The sequence below is a fragment of the Bos indicus x Bos taurus genome, chromosome 22 (genome assembly GCF_003369695.1).
Source record: "Bos indicus x Bos taurus breed Angus x Brahman F1 hybrid chromosome 22, Bos_hybrid_MaternalHap_v2.0, whole genome shotgun sequence".
Lineage (NCBI taxonomy): Eukaryota > Metazoa > Chordata > Mammalia > Artiodactyla > Bovidae > Bos > Bos indicus x Bos taurus.
Window position 1 is genome coordinate 24,137,675 of NC_040097.1, and position 20,128 is coordinate 24,157,802.

Genomic DNA, 20,128 nt, shown 5'->3' on the forward strand with positions numbered 1-20,128 from the left:
GAAGCGACCTTAAGGAATTTAGACAAAAGTAACATTTCAAGGAAAAAGTAGAGCTGCAATAAGTGAAGATTATTTTTCAAGGAAAAAGTAGACCTGCAATGATTGAAAACTACTACTAAGTGTGGTCTACTTGTAGTCCTCAACTGCAGGACATTTCTTTCTAGGGAGGCATAACAGAACCTCCCTTCTGTGAGCAGGATGATGGAATGGATGAGAAGGTTAATAAAAGCATAGTCAATGCTGGAGTTTAATAACTGGAAACTAAAAAGCAACTTACAAATTCTATAATACAACTGAGGGAAAGTAAAGCTTGACAAATATTGCCATGTGGTCATCTACAGAAGGTAGGGTCTCAATTCTGGGCTTCAGTGACTCTGAATGGTGAGAGGCAGGAAGAAGTGAGGCTCTCCCCACCTCCCCTGACCAACCAAGGCTCTGTTTCAGGAACTCTGCAGGTTGATGTGGGATACTTAGGTTTATCAAAGGGGATGGGTTGTAAAAGGTTAATAAACTCCCATCTAATGAAACCAATAAATACCAAATTTCTACTACTTTGAAGTTATGTTGACCCAGAAAAAGCTAAAAGTTGTGTTTTCATTCTACTATTCTGATTCAATGTACTGAATAAAGACTCTATCTTCCACTTTCCCTCCATGAAGTTCTGGCTGGGTAAAGCTGGACACTGCACAGAATACACACATTCCCTGTGATCACTGTGAAAATCAGACCTTAAAACTAAAGAATTTATGGTACTATAAGCAAAATAATCACTGCAAGGCCAAACAAAGATTAGAAAAGAGGTATCTGAACTGAAAACAGCAATAAAATGCTTTACAATACATGGCTATCTAGGAATCTTTCTCCAAAATTGGGAGATTCAGTTTAGTTCAGTTCAGTTCTATCACTCAGTCGTGTCCGACTCTCTGCGACACCATGAACCACAGCACGCCAGGCCTCCCTGTCCATCACCAACTCCTGCAGTCCACCCAAACCCATGTCCATCGAGTCCGTGATGCCATCCAACCATCTCATTCTCTGTCATCCCCTTCTTCTCCTGCCTTCAATCTTTTCCAGCATCAGGGTCTTTTCAAATGAGTTGGCTCTTCACATCATGTGGCCAAAGTATTGGAGTTTCAGCTTCAACATCAGTCCTTCCAATAACACCCAGGACTGATCTCTTTTACGATGGACTGGTTGGATCTCCTTGAAGTCCAAGGCACTCTCAAGAGTCTTCTCCAACACTACAGTTCAAAAGCATCAATTCTTCAGCACTCAGGTTTTTTCACAGTCCAACTCTCACATCCATACATGACTACTGCAAAAACCATAGCCTTGACTAAATGGACCTTTGTTGACAAAGGAATGTCTCTGCTTTTTAATATGCTGTCTAGGTTGGTCGTAACTTTCCTTCCAAGGAGTAAGCGTCTTTTAATTTCCTGCTGCAATCACCATCTGCAGTGATTTCTGAGCCCAGAAAAATAGTCTGACACTGTTTCCACTGTTTCCCCATCTATTTGCCATGAAGTGATGGGACTGGATGCCATGATCTTCATTTTCTGAATGTTGAGCTTTAGGCCAACTTTTTCACTCTCCTTTTTCACTTTCATCAAGAGGCTCTTTAGTTCTTCTTCACTTTCTGCCATATGGGTGGTGTCATCTGCATATCTGAGGTTATTGATATTTCTCCCGGCAATCTTGATTCCAGCTTGTGCTTCCTCCAGCCCAGCGTTTCTCATGATGTACTCTGCATATATGTTAAATAAACAGGGTGACAATATACAGCCTTGATATACTCCCTTGCCAATTTGGAACCAGTCTGTTGTTCCATGTCCAGTTCTAACTGCTGCTTTCCGACCTGCATACAGATTTCTGAAGAGGCAGGTCAGGTGGTCTGGTATTCCCATCTCTTTCAGAATTTTCCACAGTTTATTGTGAAACAACACAGTTAACTGTGTTGTACTTGTCTCTTTTTAAAGGCCGAATAACATTCCACTGTACATATATATATATATATATATATATATATATATATATATATATCACACTGGGTTTGTCCATTTCTGCTAATGGACATTTGGCTTCCTTTCACCTTTTGGCTATTGTGTATAGTGCTGCCATGAACTTCTATGTATAGGTACTTGTTTGAGTATTTTTTCAATTCTTTTGAAAAGAACTGAAGGTATACACTCCAAGGTATACATCTTGGAGTGGGACTGCTGGGTCATAAAGAAATTCTATATTTAACTTTTTTTTTTTAAACTTTACAATATTGTATTGGTTCTGCCATATATCGAAATGAATCTGCCACAGGCATACATGTGTTCCCCATCCTGAACCCTCCTCCCTCCTCCCTCCCCAAACCATCCCTCTGGGTCGTCCCAGTGCACCAGCCCCAAGCATCCAGTACCGTGCATCAAATCTGGACTGGGGACTCGTTTCATATATGATATTATACATATTTCAATGCCATTCTCCCAAATCATCCCACCCTCACCCTCTCCCACAGAGTCCAAAAGACTGTTCTATACATCAGTGTCTCTTTTGCTGTCTCGCATTCAGGGTCATCGTTACCATCTTTCTAAATTCCATATATATGCGTTAGTATACTGTATTGGAGTTTTTCTTTCTGGCTTACTTCACTCTGTATAATAGGCTCCGGTTTCATCCACCTCATTAGAACTGATTCAAATGTATTCTTTTTAATGGCTGAGTAATACTCCATTGTGTATATGTACCACAGCTTTCTTATCCATTCATCTGCTGACGGACATCTAGGTTGCTTCCATGTCCTGGCTATTATAAACAGGGCTGTGATGAACATTGGGGTACACGTGTCTCTTTCCCTTCTGGTTTCCTCAGTGTGTATGCCCAGCAGTGGGATTGCTGGATCATAAGGCAGTTCTATTTCCAGTTTTTTAAGGAATCTCCATACTGTTCTCCATAGTGGCTGTACTAGTTTGCATTCCCACCAACAGTGTAAGAGGGTTCCCTTTTCTCCACATCCTCTCCAGCATTTATTACTTGTAGACTTTTGGATCGCAGCCATTCTGACTGGCGTGAAATGGTACCTCATAGTGGTTTTGATTTGCATTTCTCTGATAATGAGTGATGTTGAGCATCTTTTCATGTGTTTGTTAGCCATCTGTATGTCTTCTTTGGAGAAGTGTCTATTTAGTTCTTTGGCCCATTTTTTGATTAGGTCATTTATTTTTCTGGAATTCTATATTTACCTTTTTAAGGAATTGTCAAACTGTTTTCCAAACTGGCTAAACCTCTTTATGTTCCCACCAGCAATGTATGAGGGTTTCAATTTCTCCATATTTTTCTGAAAATTGTTATCTTTTATATTTTTCATTACAGCCATCACAGTGGGTATGAAGTAATACCTCACTGTTAATTTTGTTTTCCCTCATGACTAACAATGTGGAGCATCCTTTTATGTGCCTGTTGGCCATTTTTACTTCTTTGGATAAAGGTCTGGACAAATCCTTTACCTATTTTTAAATAAGTTTTAAAAAATCTTTTTGTTGTTCAGCTTAAGAGTTCTTTATCAGTTCAGTTCAGTCACTCAGTCGTGTCCGACTCTTTGCGACCCCATGAATCACGGCACGCCAGGCCTCCCTGTCCATCACCAACTCCCGGAGTTCACCCAGACTCACGTCCATTGAGTCAGTGATGCCATCCAGCCATCTCATCCTCTGTCGTCCCCTTATCCTCCTGCCCACAATCCCTCCCAGCATCAGAATCTTTTCCAATGAGTCAACTCTTCGCATGAGGTGGCCAAAGTACTGGAGTTTCAGCTTTAGCATCATTCCTTCCAAAGCAATCCCAGGGCTGATCTCCTTCAGAATGCACTGGTTGGATCTCCTTGCAGTCCAAGGGACTCTCACGAGTCTTCTCCAACACCACAATTCAAAAGCATCAATTCTTCGGCCCTCAGCCTTCTTCACAGTCCAACTCTCACATCCATACATGACCACAGGAAAAACCATAGCCTTGACTAGACGAACCTTTGTTGGCAAAGTAATGTCTCTGCTTCTGAATATGCTATCTAGGTTGGTCATAACTTTCCTTCCAAGGAGTAAGCGTCTTTTAATTTCATGGCTGCAGTCACCATCTGCAGTGATTTTGGAGCCCAAAACAATAAAGTCTGACACTGTTTCCACTGTTTCCCCATCTATTTCCCATGAAGTGATGGGAATGGATGCCATGATCTTCGTTTTTTGAATGTTGAGCTTTAAGCCAACTTTTTCACTCTCCACTTTCACTTTCATCAAGAGGCTTTTTAGTTCTTCACTTTCTGCCATAAGGGTGGTGTCATCTGCATATCTGAGGTTACTGATATTTCTCCCAGCAATCTTGATTCCGGCTTGTGTTTCTTTCAGTCCAGCGTTTCTCATGATGTACTCTGCATAGAAGTTAAATAAACAGGGTGACAATATACAGCCTTGACGAACTCCTTTTCCTATTTGGAACCAGTCTGTTGTTCCATGTCCAGTTCTAACTGTTGCTTCCTGACCTGAATACAAATTTCTCAAGAGGCACATCAGGTGGTCTGGTATTCCCATCTCTTTCAGAATTTCCCACAGTTTATTGTGATACACACAGTTGAGTTCTTTATAGACCCCTACAAAATATATGATTTGCAATTACTTTATTCCATTCTGTGGGTTGCTTTTTCTCTTTCTTGATAATGTCCTTTGATGAACAAAAGCTTTTAATTTTATGAAAGTCAAGTTTCTCTACTATTTCTCTCATTGCTCAGTCATGTACGAGCCCATGTGTCAAATTAAAGTTCATGGAGATTTAGTCCTATGTTGTCTTCTACGAATTTTGTAACTTTAGCTTTTATGTTTATGTCACTGATGCATTTTGAGTACATGGTGTGAGGTAGGCATCCAACTCCACTCTGTGACAAATGAGTATCTAATACATCTACCATTTTGAAGAAAGGAAACATAATATTATGAACATAGTTAAAAAGTAAATTCTCAAGAGGAGTCTAAGGAGACATGATAACTAAATATAATATGGTACCTAGATGAGATCAGGTACTATATTACAAAAGATGGTACATATTACAATTACATACTATGCAAGGCAATCTACAGATTCAGTGCAATCCCTATCAAATTACCAATGGTATTTTTCACAGAACTAGACCAAAAAAATCTTAAAATCTGTATGGAGACACAAAAGACTCCAAATACCCAAAGCAATTTTGAGAAAGAAAACTAGAGCTGGAGGATTCAGGCTCCCTGACTTCAGCTGATACCACAAAGCTATAGTCATCAATCATTATGGTACTGGCACAAAAAAATGGAAATACAGATCAAGGGAATAGGACAGAAAGTCTAAAAATGAATCCACACACCTAGGGTTAATTAATCTATGGCATGGAGGCAAGATCCACACAATGTTGGAAAGACAATCTGTTCAACAAACGGTGTGGGGAAACTAGGCAGATACATGTAAAAATATGAAATTATATCATTCTTTAACACCATACACAAAAATAAGCTCAAAATTGTTTAAAGACCTAAATGTGAGACTGGACATTATAAATCTCCTAGAGGAAAACATAGGCAGAAAACTTTCTGACATGAATTGTACCAATATCTTTTTCAGTCTATTTTTCAGAAAAAAGGAAATAAAAACAAAAATAAACAAATTGAACCTACTGAAATTTAAAAGTGTTTGCACACCAAAGGAAACAATAAACAGAACAAAAATACAACCCACAGATTGGGAGAAAATATTTGCAAATGATGTGACCAACAAGGGATTAGTCTTTAAAATTTATAAACAGCTCATGAAGCTTACCATCATCAAAACAACCCAATTGGGCAGAAGACCTACATTTCTCCAAAGACGATATACAGATGGCCAAAAGGCACATGAAAAGATGCTCAGCACTGATAATTACTATAGAAATGAAAACCAAAACTATAATGAGATACCATGTCGTATCAGTCAAAATGGCTATCATCAAAAAAATTCACAAACAATAAATGCTGGAGAGGGTGTGGAGAGAAGGGAACCCTTTTGCACTACTGGTGGGAATATAAATTGGTACAGCCACTATGGACAATAGTATGGAAGTTCCTTTAAAAACTAGAAATAGAGCTACCATATGACCCTGCAGTTCCACTCCTGGAAATATGCCCAGAGGAAAACATGGTCTGAAAGGATACATGTACTCTACTCTTTGACATATGAATATCTAATACCTCAACCATTTTGAAAAAAGAAAACATAATATTATGAATATAGTAGAAAGTAAATTCCCAAGAGAAGTCCAAGGAGACATGACAACTAAATATAATATAGTACCTGGATGAGATCCTGTGACAGAAAACAGACACTAGTTCAAAACTAAGGAAACCAGAGTGAAGCATAAATTTTAGTTATCAATAATGCATCAGTCTTGATTTACTAATGGTGACAAATGTACCATATTAAAATAAGAAGCTAATATTAGGGCAAACTGGGTGTGGGGTTTATGGGAACTCTTTGTGCTAGTTTTATAATTTTTCTATAAATCTACAACTCTTCTAAAATAATTTAAAGGTTATTATAAAAAGGTTAAGTGATTGTATTAAAAACAACTGCAATATCTAGGATAAACCTCATGAAAGATGTGCAGGATCTCTACACGGAAAACTATTACACACTGCTGAGAGAAATTTAAAGAGAGCTGATGAGCTATATCATGCTCATGGACTGGTAGATTCAGTATTGTTAAGATGTCAATGCTGTCACACTTGTTAATGATTTAATAACATCCTAATCAATGATCTAAAAAAGGAATAAAGTTGGAAGAGTTGCACTATCTGATTTTAAGCCTATTATAAAGCTCCAATAATCATAACAATACAATACTAACAAAAGTAACACAATCTGGAAAAAAAATAACATACCTATGGTAAACTCAATTTTGGGAGAAGTTTCAAGGTAATTTGGAGAAGGCAATGGCACCCCGCTCCAGTACTCTTGCCTGGAAAATCCCATGGGTGGAGGAGCCTGGTGGGCTGCAGTCCATGGGGTGGAGAAGAGTCGGACACGACTGAGTGACTTCACTTTCACTTTTCACTTTCAGGCATTGGAGAAGGAAATGGCAACCCACTCCAGTGTTCTTGCCTGGAGAATCCCAGGGACTGGGGAGCTGGTGGGCTGCTGTCTATAGGGTCGCACAGAGTCGGACACGTTCAAGGTAATTATATGGGAAAGTAAAATTGTTTTCATTAAATATGGTGGGAACACTGGACAGTCATATTAAAAATAAATTATGTCCACCTCAAGCCATAAACCAGAATTCATAGATCTTAAAGCCTAAAGGTAAGCCAAAACTATAGTATTTTTAGAATAAAATACAGGATAAAATTTTTGTCACTTTAGAGTAGGAAAAGATTTCTTAGACTAAATGTAAATCAAAAAGTGATACACTGGGCGTTATTGAAATTAAAACTTTTTGCTCTTCAAAGGACACCATTAGGAAAATGAAAAGGCAAACTACATATTAGAGGAAAATATTATTAACACATGCCTCTGACAGAGGCCTTATATCCAGAATATATAATCCAGAATATAGTCAGTCCTTTTAAACTCAGTAATAAGATGACAATTCAATCAAAAAACATAATGAAGACCTGGAAAGGTACTTTCTAAAAGAAGATATATAGCTAATAAATACATGACAAAATACTTAACATCATATTAGCCTTCAGGGGAATGCACATTAAGACAAATGAGATACCACTGGACAGCAATAAAATGGCTAAAGTTAAAATTTCTAACAACAGCAAGTATTGGTAAGGATATGGAGCAACTGGAACTCTTATACACTGCAAACAGTTGTGTAAATGGTACCTCTTTTGGGGAAAACACTTTGGCAGCTTTTTTTAAACGTTAAACACTCTATGACTCAGCAATTTCATTCCTAGGCATTTACCTAAGGGAAATTACGACTTAGGTCCACAAAAAAATCTGGACAAGAATATTACAACTGCCTTATTTGTAATCGGCAACAACTGGAAACAATTTAAAAGTCCATCATTTAAATTAGATGATGATTAAATTAATTAATTAAATTAATCATTTAAATTAGATGAGCGGATAAACACTCTGTGGTATATTTATGCTGCTGCTGCTGCTAAGTCGCTTCAGTCGTGTCCAAGTTTGTGCGACCCCATAGATGGCAGCCTACCAGGCTCCCCCATCCCTGGGATTCTCCAGGCAAGAACACTGGAGTGGGTTGCCATTTCCCTCTCCAATTCATGAAAGTGAAAATTGAAAGTGAAGTCACTCAGTCGTGTCCGACTCTTCTCGACCCCATGGACTGCATTGCACGAGGCTCCTCTGTCCATAGGATTTTCCAGGCAAGAGTGCTGGAGTGGGGTGCCATTGCCTTCTCCAGGTATATTTATGCAGTGTTATATTAAAAGGTATATTATAGGGACTTCCCTTGTTGTCTAGTGGCTCTTTGTTCCCAGTGCAGGGGGCCTGGGTGCCATGCCTGGTCAGGGAACTAAATCTCACATGCTTCAACTAAAGATCCTCAGTGCCCCACCTAAGACCTGGCCCAGTCAAATAAATAATAAATATTAAAAAATAAAAGGTATATTATAAAATATAAAATGGTATGTTTATAACATATGAAAAACATATATGATAGACATATATTTATTCATATGGAAATAAATGAAATTGGATCTTTACTTAACTCCACATACAAACATGAAATGCTCATGGATTAAGACAAAAGTTAACAAAAAAATTTTTAATTATTAGAGAAAAATATAGAAGAATATCTTTATAATACTGATATAGGGAAAGAGTTTCTAAATAAGATAAAACGCTCAAAAAAGAAAAGATTGGTGAATATGACTACATTAAAAATACTTAAGTTCATCAAAACAAATTAAGAATAAAAGAACTGTAACTAGAGAGAAAGAATTTAAAATACAAGAATAAAAATCTATATGATAATACAATTTCTACAGATCAATAAAAAATGAATAGTAACATGCATAAATGAAAATACCCAGTGGCTGATAAGCTTATTAAAAAATGTTCAACTCTTTTGAAATAAAGAAAACACAAATTAAAATCCAGTAACATAATCAGTGCTCCTTCTGGCAATAGCATACTAACAAATTTTAGAAAAATTCTCTAAGAGTAACTAGACAAACTGAATATTTTTTTAAAAATCTTTAAAACATTGACACAGAAGGAATTTTCAATTCTAGGATTGGAGAGAGAGTGAAAATCCAAGGAAAGAAGCTTGAAATCTGAATTATGTTTCTCGTGAACAAATTTGCTGATATAAAATGAACACTTTAGAGCTTCAAACTATTTCTACAGTTTTTCAAAGTCAATTCTCAGCACAAAAAATTATCAAAACACACAAAAAGATGAGATGACTAATCAGATCAGATCAGATCAGTTGTGCAGTCATGTCCAACTCTTTGCGACCCCATGAATCAAAGCAAGCCAGGCCTCCCTGTCCATCACCAACTCCCAGAGTTCACTCAGACTCACATCTATTGAGTCAGTGATGCCATCCAGCCATCTCATCCTCTGTCGTCCCCTTCTCCTCTTGCCCCCAATCCCTCCCAGCATCAGAGTCTTTTCCAATGAGTCAACTCTTCACATGAGGTGGCCAAAGTACTAGAGTTTCAGCTTTAGCATCATTCCTTCCAAAGCAATCCCAGGGCTGATCTCCTTCAGAATGGACTGGTTGGATCTCCTTGCAGTCCAAGGGACTCTCAAGAGTCTTCTCCAACACCACAGTTCAAAAGCATCAATTCTTCGGCGCTCAGCCGTCTTCACAGTCCAACTCTCACATCCATACATGACCACTGGAAAAACCATAGCCTTGACTAGATGAGCCTTTGTTGGCAAAGGAATGTCTCTGCTTTTCAATATGCTATCTAGGTTGGTCATAACTTTCCTTCCAAGGAGTAAGCGTCTTTTAATTTCATGGCTGCAGTCACCATCTGCAGTGATTTTGGAGCCCAGAAAAATAAAGTCTGACACTGTTTCCACTGTTTCCCCATCTATGTCCCATGAAGTGATGGGACCAGATGCCATGATCTTCGTTTTCTGAATGTTGAGCTTTTCTGAATTAGTTGAGATGACTAATAACCAAGGGCAAATAATAAGTATGAAAAATAGACTCACATAGGATATCCAGATATTCAGACATGGATATTAAAATAATCAGGATGAATAGGTAAAAATATTAATCAATGAAATACAATGGTAAAACAATGGGATCAAGTGGTAACTGGAGAATGGAAAAAGTGTAACAACTGAAATTAAGAACACAATCAATGGGATTAATAGAAGTTAGACACAGGTGAAAAGAGAATTAGGGTAGGGGGAGATAGATCACAACAATGAAGAGGTGTTATTTCCCAATATGATTTTGAGGCTAGCATACCCTTTAATACCAAAGGCTGACAATCATGTTCCAAGAAAGTAAACTTTTACATGAAAACAGATTTTAAAAATTCCAAGCAAAGTATCAGAATACTGAATTTAGCAATATTCAAAAAGGATACTACACTACAAAAATGCTGAATTTATTCTAGGAATGCATGCTTGGGTTAACATTCAAAAATTAATCAATACAAATCAACATATCATAGCATGAAGGAGAAAATGCATATAATTAACTCAGTAGCTGCATGAAAAGCACTTGAAGTCTATATGCTTTCATCACAAACTATAGCAAACCAGTAATGAAAGGAAACTTCGTTATTCCAATAAATCATTTGTCAAAACTTACAATAATATATTTAATTGAAATACTGACTTTTACCTCAGACCGAGAATAAGATAAATGTGCCTATTATTACCTCTTCTATTTTTTAAATTTATTTTTAATATAAATTTATTTATTTTAATTGGAGGTTAATTACTTTACAATATTGTATTGGTTTTGCCATACATCAACATGAATCCGCCACGGGTGTACACGTGCTCCCCTTCCTGAACACCCCTCCCTCCTCCCTTCCCATACCATCCCTCTGGGTCGTCTCAGTGCACCAGCCCCAAGCATCCAGTATCATGCACCGAACTTGGACTGGCGATTCGTTTCATATATGATATTATACATGTTTCAATGCCATTCTCCCAAATCATCCCACCCTTGCCCTCTCCCACAGAGTCCCAAAGACTGTTCTATACATCCGTGTCTCTTTTGCTGTCTCGCATACAGGGCTATCGTTACCATCTTTCTAAATTCCATATATATGTGTTAGTATACTGTACTGGTGTTTTTCTTCTGGCTTACTTCACTCTGTATAATAGGCTCCAGTTTCATCCACCTCATTAGAACTGATTCAAATGTATTCTTTTTAATGGCTGAGTAATACTCCATTGTGTATATGTACCACAGCTTTTTTATCCATTCATCTGCTGATGGACATCTAGGTTGCTTCCATGTCCTGGCTATTATAAACAGTGCTGCAATGAACATTGGGGTACACGTGTCTCTTTCAATTCTGGTTTCCTCAGTGCCCAGCAGTGGGATTTACCTCTTCTATTTAATGACATACAACTGGTCTTATCCTTTACTCCCATCCTTCAGGAATACTCTTGTATATAGTTTTTCAAATCAACAAAAGTAGCCAGACAATTCAAGAGATGGTACTTTATAAATATGATATGAAACAACAAATGAACTTTTATGGAAGTGCTCACTTTCATTACTCATCAAACAAATAGAAATTAAAAGCACAATGTGAAACATAGCAGAATAGCTGTGGTAGAGAAATTTGTATTTTCCCTTTGGTTAATTATGTGACTGTACCTACTATTATTATACTTACATGTATCTTATGAGCCAGCAATACCCAACACAAACATATGCTTCAAAAGACATATACACAAATATGGTGTTAAACAAATACTAGAAATAATTCAAATTGTTGAAATAAATAGGAGCAAATTAGGTGTAAAAATATCCAAACAAACCATGCAACGATAAATGGTACTGAATTACTGCTTTGCACAACAGAAATGAGTCTCACAAACATCATGTTAAGCAAAAGAATCCAGACACAAAGATATGTATCTTAGGGTACCATTTCACAGCAGAATTGCTTGTAATAGCAAGAATCTAAAAATAATCCTGATATCTACAAACAGAAAAATGGATATGCTGTGAAGTACTTATAAAACAGAAGTTTAGAAATATTGAGAATGGACAAAGTAGTATTTCATGCATAAATACATGAAGTAAAAAAAGCAAGTCTTAGAAGAAAATTGGATGGCAGGATAATAAACTAACATACTGCTTGGAGAGATCTGTAGCTGTCTAATGATAAAACCCAAATTCAAAATAGTAGTTTTCTTTTATAGAATGTAAGCTCCATGAGTCAGGGCTTTTTTTTTTTTTTTAATTTTACTGTTTTGTAGTGCCCAAAACAGTGCTTGATATGTAACACTCATTTAAATAAATGCTCTTGAATAAATAAATAAATGAGGGGCGAGGGGCTGATACAGGGAGTTGCAGTAGATTGGTCGAGTTCAGGTACTTAAGCTGGGCAATGCGTAGCCAGGGTACAAGTAATAGTATTCCTTATAGTACATATACGTGAGATGCAGTTTTCTGTATTGTAAAACATAATATTCTTTAAAAATAAAAACATGCTACTTAACTTTCATATTGCAAAGCTATGTAAATATAAAACAGACATCCTTACTCCATCTCTCAGACTCAATGTATTCCTGCCTTTGTCTTGGCCCTCATGGGAGGTAGGAACACTGAGTCAAGGGTGGATGGTAGTCATAGGAAGAGCCCCAGAGAGACTGGGTGACACCATATTGTAGGTTAAAAAAGAAGATGAAAAATCAGCACAAATCAAAGTGTACATATTGATACATCCTGCTTTGTGCCTGAGTGGGAGCTAATGAGTGAAGAATAAAGAAATATAGGTGGGTCCACTTGGGGGAATTTGAGGTCGTGGATGACTTGTAAGAGGATCAGTGTTTCTTTCTTATTTCTTCCCTTTCATCAGCTCCAAAGAGAAGCTCCATAGTATATGCAAAAGTCTCCTATAAATGAATCAGTACAAAATACCTATACAAGTGTGTCCCCAAAATACTGTCTTGGAAAAGAGGAAACTTGGCCAATCTAACTACATGTATTAGTCTGCCAAAAACACCATGAAAATCAACTGGAGAATCAGTCCTGTTCTTTAGTTTCTTTAAACTTTTTTCTTCTTTCAAAAGCAAGCCATCTGTTTAATCAACCTGGAGGGTGAATGTTCTATTATTGTGCCCTTTTCCAGAAAATTCTGGCTGAATGCCTGTGATGTGCCTAATACCTTATGGATATGTGGAAAGCAGTAAGTTCTAGTTCAAAAACAGAACAAATACAGAGCAAACCGTATACCACAACTCACTTCATGAGTTATGAAACTGGGTAATTTCACTCCTTGCCATGTTATCCAGAAATCTACTCTGGTACTATTCAATGTCATATGTATGTTATCTTAAGAACTTTTTATTCATTAGGATAACTTAAGGATGTTACAGAGATAAGTTACCAACTTGAAAAAGATATTTTACGATAAGTACATAGTCTTCAAAGAATTGCTATCAAAATATGAAAAAATGCCCACATGCCAGTAACACAAACAACCCAAGAGAAAAATGTATAGAAAATAGGAGTAAACGTCTCACAGAGGAGAAAACAAATACGTACAATAGATGTATGTTCAATATCATTACTCATCAGGGAAATATAAATGAAGACCACACGAGACATCATTTTCCTGGTATCTGAGTGGCCAAAATGAAGAAGGCTGACAGTACCAAGAAACAGAGAGGACGTGGATCCATAGGATTTCATATACACTACTGGTCAGAGGGTAAGTTGGTGCTATCTTATTAAATTCCAGTTTGGTATTCTCTCTAAAAGTTATGGATTCACATACTCCATGATATGTGTTCTACAGTGAAATGTTTGTCCACGTCCAACAGGAAGCAAGTACTCAAAGGCTTGGAGCACTGCTGTACACAGTGGCAAAAGCCTCACGACCACTCAAGTGCCCGCTGATGGGTGAGTGGATGCTTAAACTATGATATAGCCATCAGTGGAAAATAGCAGTCAAACCAAGTGAGCTACAATAGCATACAACAATAAGATGACTCTCAGCAACATGATATTAAATGAAGAAAGCTCCAAGTATTGCCAAAGCGTGATATGCTTTTTATAAAATTAAAAACAAGTAACATAAGAAAATGAGGTTTGGAATATACAGCAGGGTGATTATAGTTAACAATATTATATTACAAATCTGAAAATTGCTAGAGAGTAGATTTTAAAAATCCTTATCACAAAAAAATTTTGCAACTATGTTTAGTGATGGATGTTAACTAGACTTATCCAGTGATTATTTAACAATACATGCAAGTATCGAATCATTATGTTGTACACCTAAATACAGTGCTATATATCAATTATATCTCAATTAAAAAAGGAAATATATTCTTTTATTCTGTTTTGATATGCAATTATATGCACTTTATTTAAAAAGTAGAACATATTTAAAAATTGAATTGTTAATTATGTTCCACAGTATTAAAAAAATAAAGCTTAGAAATATACAGGAAAGTGAACTATTTAAATAGGAAGTGAGAGAACAGTGATCATTGTATGTAGGGTCAGGTACAAGGATACAGAAAAAAAGATCCCATGTATCATATGGCTAGATGTTGCCTTTTGTGATGATCTTAGCTTCTGTTTTGCACAATGAATTTGGGGATGCTTATTAAGGTATCAAATAACAAACAAAATAAATACAAATGGGTTATAAAAAGCCCACTGATTATTGTGTCATAGAATAAAGATTATAGTTAATTTAACCCTGTGCATCTGAGGTTTATAATAAAACAAACTACTTGTTATAAAGAGAATACAAATGTAAAAAAATAGTAAGATAGTTTTTAAAAGTTTAAATGAGGACATGTGTGTACTACAAGTCATCCTTTGTACCAGTGTTCTATGCAGTATGGTAACAACTGCCCTGACTTTTGAACAAGACACAGTTTCCAGTTTCTGCTTTCAATGAATTTATGGTTGGTAGAGAAGGTAAAGAAGCAGGTAGTTATAACGGAGCTAACTAAGGGATAGGATCGTCAGAAGTAAGAGAACACAAAGCAGGAGGTAGGAAACAAGCCTGGGCATAAAGGAAGTCATCTTAAGAAGGTATAAAATCTAACTGTGGAAAGGAAAGGATATTTTACCTTCTTTCAATGCCCTCCATGGGAAGGAGAGAGACAGTACTTCAGAAATCAACAACGGTCTCATCGTGAGGGGCCTTGTGAGCTACACTGTGGACTTGGGGCCTTATCTCAAGAGCCGCAAGAAACCATTGAAGAGTTTAAGCCAAGACGTCACACGATCAGCTTCATAAACAGCAGAACCACAAGCAGAAAACCTCAGTTAAACTATAGAGGTGGATGCAGCTGTCCATGCAGGCCCTGGTGGTGACTGGAAGTAATGGCAGTTAGGATAGAAGTAGGCTGAGTAGGGAGTTATTGAAGAAGGAAAATAAGAGGACTCAGAAATTTATTAAATACAAGGACCAGATAAGAGAGGCCAGTCAATGATGATTTCGACTTTAGGTAGTGGGGAGGATGGTGGTGCTGGATGCTGAGACTTAAGAACATGGGAGAAAGCACAGTTATCTTCTTTTACAATGCATTTCATTTGGCTCGGACTTCCCTAGTGGCTCAGACGGTAAAGCATCTGCCTACAAGGCGGGAGATCTTGGCTCAGCATTGGTTCACAGGGTTTCACCAACCTTTTCACATGAAGCTGACCTCTTCTCAATAAAGCATGGCTCACAAACTCTAGAAACACAAAGATCCTCTTCTTGTTTCCAAACACCTGGACAGAGCTGATAAAGATGCTGTCCCAAGGTACCTCAAAGGAGGAATGCTTAAATAAAAGTTCCTAACTCCATGACCTAACATTACAAAAGCTGCTTCACTTTATTTTCTAAGTCATTTCTGGATTTGTTACTTGCAAGGCTGACTATTGCTTTCACTGACTCTCCAATTATAAAATGAGGTAGGAGTTCCTCTGTGATTATTTTTCTTCTTTTTAAAAGCAAGATAACTACCTAAGCATGGCTCCACTGAGCAGTGCCTAATAATAGTACTTTGCTTTAGGTACATCATAAAGCAATTTCAAATACTCTTTCCTTTCATATGGTGGGTCATAAACATGTGGTGCATGCAACATTAATTTCCTAGAGAATGATTGTCAAGATGACATTTTCCGATCAGTGGCAAAATAGGTATGCATGGACCTATATCCATGTTAAGAGTGACTGGCCAGAAGTATGTTCATTTTATAGCTAATTCCCTCAGAAATCTTTAAAGCACGATGGCCACAGAGTGATGCATTGCCAGGCTGTAAGAAATGTTGGCTCATTACCACTAGATCAGTCCCTGAAGGGTTACTGTTAATATTTGGCCTTGGAAAGAAAGTAGTCAATAAAAATCCACATTTAGGTTACTTTATATACTCATGTGCAAGTAGAGGGAAGGCTCAGTGAAGTTGAAATTGTTTACATAGCACATAATAAGGGTCATTAATATTAGTTAACAATTCTCATACTGCAGCTGTGTGTTTATGTGGATGTAATATCACAAAGCAGTTAGTAGAATGCAATTTGCTGTTGCTGAGATTAAAGTCTAACTCTGGCTTTGCCATTGAAGAAGCAATGTGACTGAACAAATTATTTAAATTCTCTAAATCTTCGTTTCTTCATTGATAAAATGGACATTATGCCACTTCCTTGGGTTTAATGAGTTAACATATGCAAAGAATTTAAACCGGTAACTGATGTATCTTTAAGCATTCCAAAAAATGGAGATAATGAAGTACAGCAATGTAAATATATAGTAATGATCCATTGCAGACTAATGACTGGCTATCAGACCTAGATGCCTGAGTGTAACTAAAACACTGTAAAATACTTACATTTGTGGATAGCTGATTTTTTTTAACACAGTTTGCAGGAAACATAATAATATCATACTCCATTGACTCTCTCATGTACATTTTAAAATATTTAAATGTGAGGTCTTGATTTTACTTGCATGTAAATATCAAAACTTCTAGAAAGGATGAGAGTAGCTTAGAAGAAAATTCCAGACCCACTAATGGAACATTCTTTTTAGAAATGCTACATCATCAATGTTCTCATTGACATGGAGGATGACATCACAGAATATCCCTAAGGACGCTCATCTGCAAACTGATTCAGAAGAGCCAGATTCTGAACGGGAAGTTCTAGGAAAGATCTCCTCCCATTTGTTTTGTTTACACTTTCCATTTTATACATGCACAACAGTAATGTCCGATAAAAATATATGTCTAACTAGCTCTGTTTTTTAAGTAATGCACTTTCAAATCAATATAAAACAAAAGTTTTATTGATAAAGTGCTGTGTCATAGTTTAACTGCTAGTCTTTGTTATGCTGGCTCATAAATAATGGAACATCTTTCATTATGACATCTTAGCTTTACTGAAATATGGAAAACAATGTAAGAACAGTCAAAAGACTTTAGAAAAATTACAAAACTGAGTTGCTAAGGGAAATTTTATCTGGGTTCAAATCTTAGCTCTTCTGTTTTCAATTATGTTAACTTTGGACAAACGACCATCCATTCCTCCAAGCCTCTTATAAATGGCAGTTGTAAATCATTGGGTAAATTGTGTGGATTAAATTAAATTACACAGCTGAAATGTTTAACACTGTACTGCGCAAATATTTCAAGACTTCAACAGATGACTGATATTATTGCTATTATTAATATAATAATAATCTGTTTTATTTTTTAAAAATTGAAATACTTCAGACATTTGTCACAGCATATAATAGAAAGCTATGTATTGTATCTATCAATCACCTCCATAAGACAAAAATACCCATTTAAATATATTAACCTAAGTTATATATTAAGTTTCTATATTTTAAGAATAATAGAAAAATGAATGGGTACCAGATTTCAAAAGTACATTCACTGTGCTCTGGGTTAGAATATCATTTAAGTTCCCTACTCAAAAATTTAAGTTTGGGAGTTCAGTTCAGTTCAGTCGCTCAGTCGTCTCCGACTCTTTGAGACCCCATGAATTCAAGGACACTACAAAGACAGGTGGAAGTTTGCAAACTGAAATGGATAAATAGGAAGAGTGATTGCTGATCAAAAAAGTCAGGTCACGAATACTAAGAAACAAGGACTAAAAACATCATGGTCACTAACAGGCATTTTGAAACATGACTTAAACTGAGAGACTTACAGGCAGATACACTAACCTTCCAATTGAACTATTACACATATGGACAATTGTGAAGAATGTAACAAGGTATACAGTAGTAGGTATTACTTCATTTGGCAACAGTTAATGAGATGAAAGTGTGTCACACACCTTCCTGATACGCCTTCCTGACTGATTCTCAAATTTAAGATTCCTTTGAAAGAAAAACTGTGGTTTTCTGGTATTTTCAATGACTTTATTATAACACTACTAAAATGTATACATATAAAGCTAGATGTGAGCAGATGTAAAGTTAAATAGAATCAGAGGAAAAAAATAAGAGCCGAGCCAAGCCAATACAGTTAAAATTGACTGCATTTGTTAAATGGAATTGCTGAGCTTGTTCTGTCTGCAAGCCCAGTAACTGCTTGCAACACAAGTCTGATACTGACCTAACAAAGACTCCTTTGAGTTTAACTCGCCTCAAACATCAAATTGGGGGTGATGAGCAATTTTCCTGTCACTTTCCTCCATTTGAACTACTTTACCCTTCACTTGACATGCATTTATTGCCTCTATTCTCTTCTTTTCTCTAATAAATATGTTTCCCTTGTATCATAAACCCAACTGCAAAGAAAGACACCGTAGTAGTAATCTTTTGCTTTGTAACAAACACCACAAAACTCAGTGGCTCACAACAGCAATCATTTCTCTCTCATGGGTTCTTTAGGTCAGGAACCCAGCAGGGGCTCAGAGCTGTGTAGTCCTGACTTAGCGGGTATTTCATGAGGTTGTAGTGAGATGGTGGCTGAGGTTGGAACTCTTTATCACTCACATACCCAGTAGCTGGGCTGGGAAGACAAACAGCTGGGGCTCCTCTACCAGCCTCTATGCAATATCTTCACTGGATCTCTGTGGTATGATAGCTTTAGGAAAGCCACATTTCTTTTCTCTCTTTTAAAATTTATTTTTAACTGAAGGATAATTGCTTTACAATATTGGCTTGATTTCTGCAATACATCGCCATGAATTAGCCATAGGTGTATGTATGTCCCCTCCCTCCTTAACCTCCCTCCCACCTCCTACCCCTCTAGGTTGTTATGAAGCCCCAGTTTGAGTTCCCTAAGTCATACAGCAAATTCCCACTGGCTATCTACTTTACATACGGTAGTGTATTTGCTTCCATGCTACTCTCTCCATTCATCTCACCCTTTCCTTCCTTCCCCCACCCTGCCCTTGTCTGTAAATCTTTTCTCTACATCTGCATCTCCATTGCTGCCCCACAAATAGGTTCATCAGTACCATCTTTCTAGATTCCATATATATGCATTAATATATTATATTTGTTTTTCTCTTTCTGAGTTACTTCACTCAGTGTAATAGGCTGTAGGTTCATTCACCTCATTAGAACTGACTCAGATGTGTTCCCTTTTATGGCTAAGTAATATTCCATTGCATATATGTACCACAGTTTCTTTATCCATTCATCTGTTAATGGACATCTAGGTTGCTTCCAGCTATTGTATTCTAACTATTGTAAGCAGTGCTGCAATGAACACTGGGGTACATGCATCTTTTTCAGTTTTGATTTCCTCAGAGTGTATTCCTAGAAGTGGTATTGCTGGGTCATATGGTGTTTTTATTCCTAGTTTTTTAAGGAATATCCATACTGTCTTCCACAGTGACTATATCAATTTTCATTCCCACCAGCAGTGCAGGAGGGTTCCCTTTTCTACACACCCTCTCCAGCACTTGTTGTTTGTGGATTTTTTGATGATGGCCATTCTGACTGCTGTGAGTGATATCTCATTGTAGTTTTGATATGTATTTCTCTAATA

At 36.9% G+C, this 20,128-nt stretch overlaps 1 long non-coding RNA gene across 2 annotated transcripts in view; it reads left to right on the forward strand.

The window, feature by feature from the left end:
- LOC113880913 overlaps positions 1 to 19,380 on the forward strand; it is a 128,137-nt gene extending 108,757 nt beyond the window's left edge. The window contains exons 3-5 of one of the 2 annotated variants that reach the window (XR_003507875.1): positions 13,751 to 13,883; positions 13,996 to 14,074; positions 17,209 to 19,380. This is a non-coding gene — a long non-coding RNA (uncharacterized LOC113880913). The remainder of the gene's footprint in view (positions 1 to 13,750; positions 13,884 to 13,995; positions 14,075 to 17,208) is intronic. The other variant, XR_003507876.1, reaches the window with a different exon arrangement.
- Positions 19,381 to 20,128: the final 748 nt, after the last annotated feature.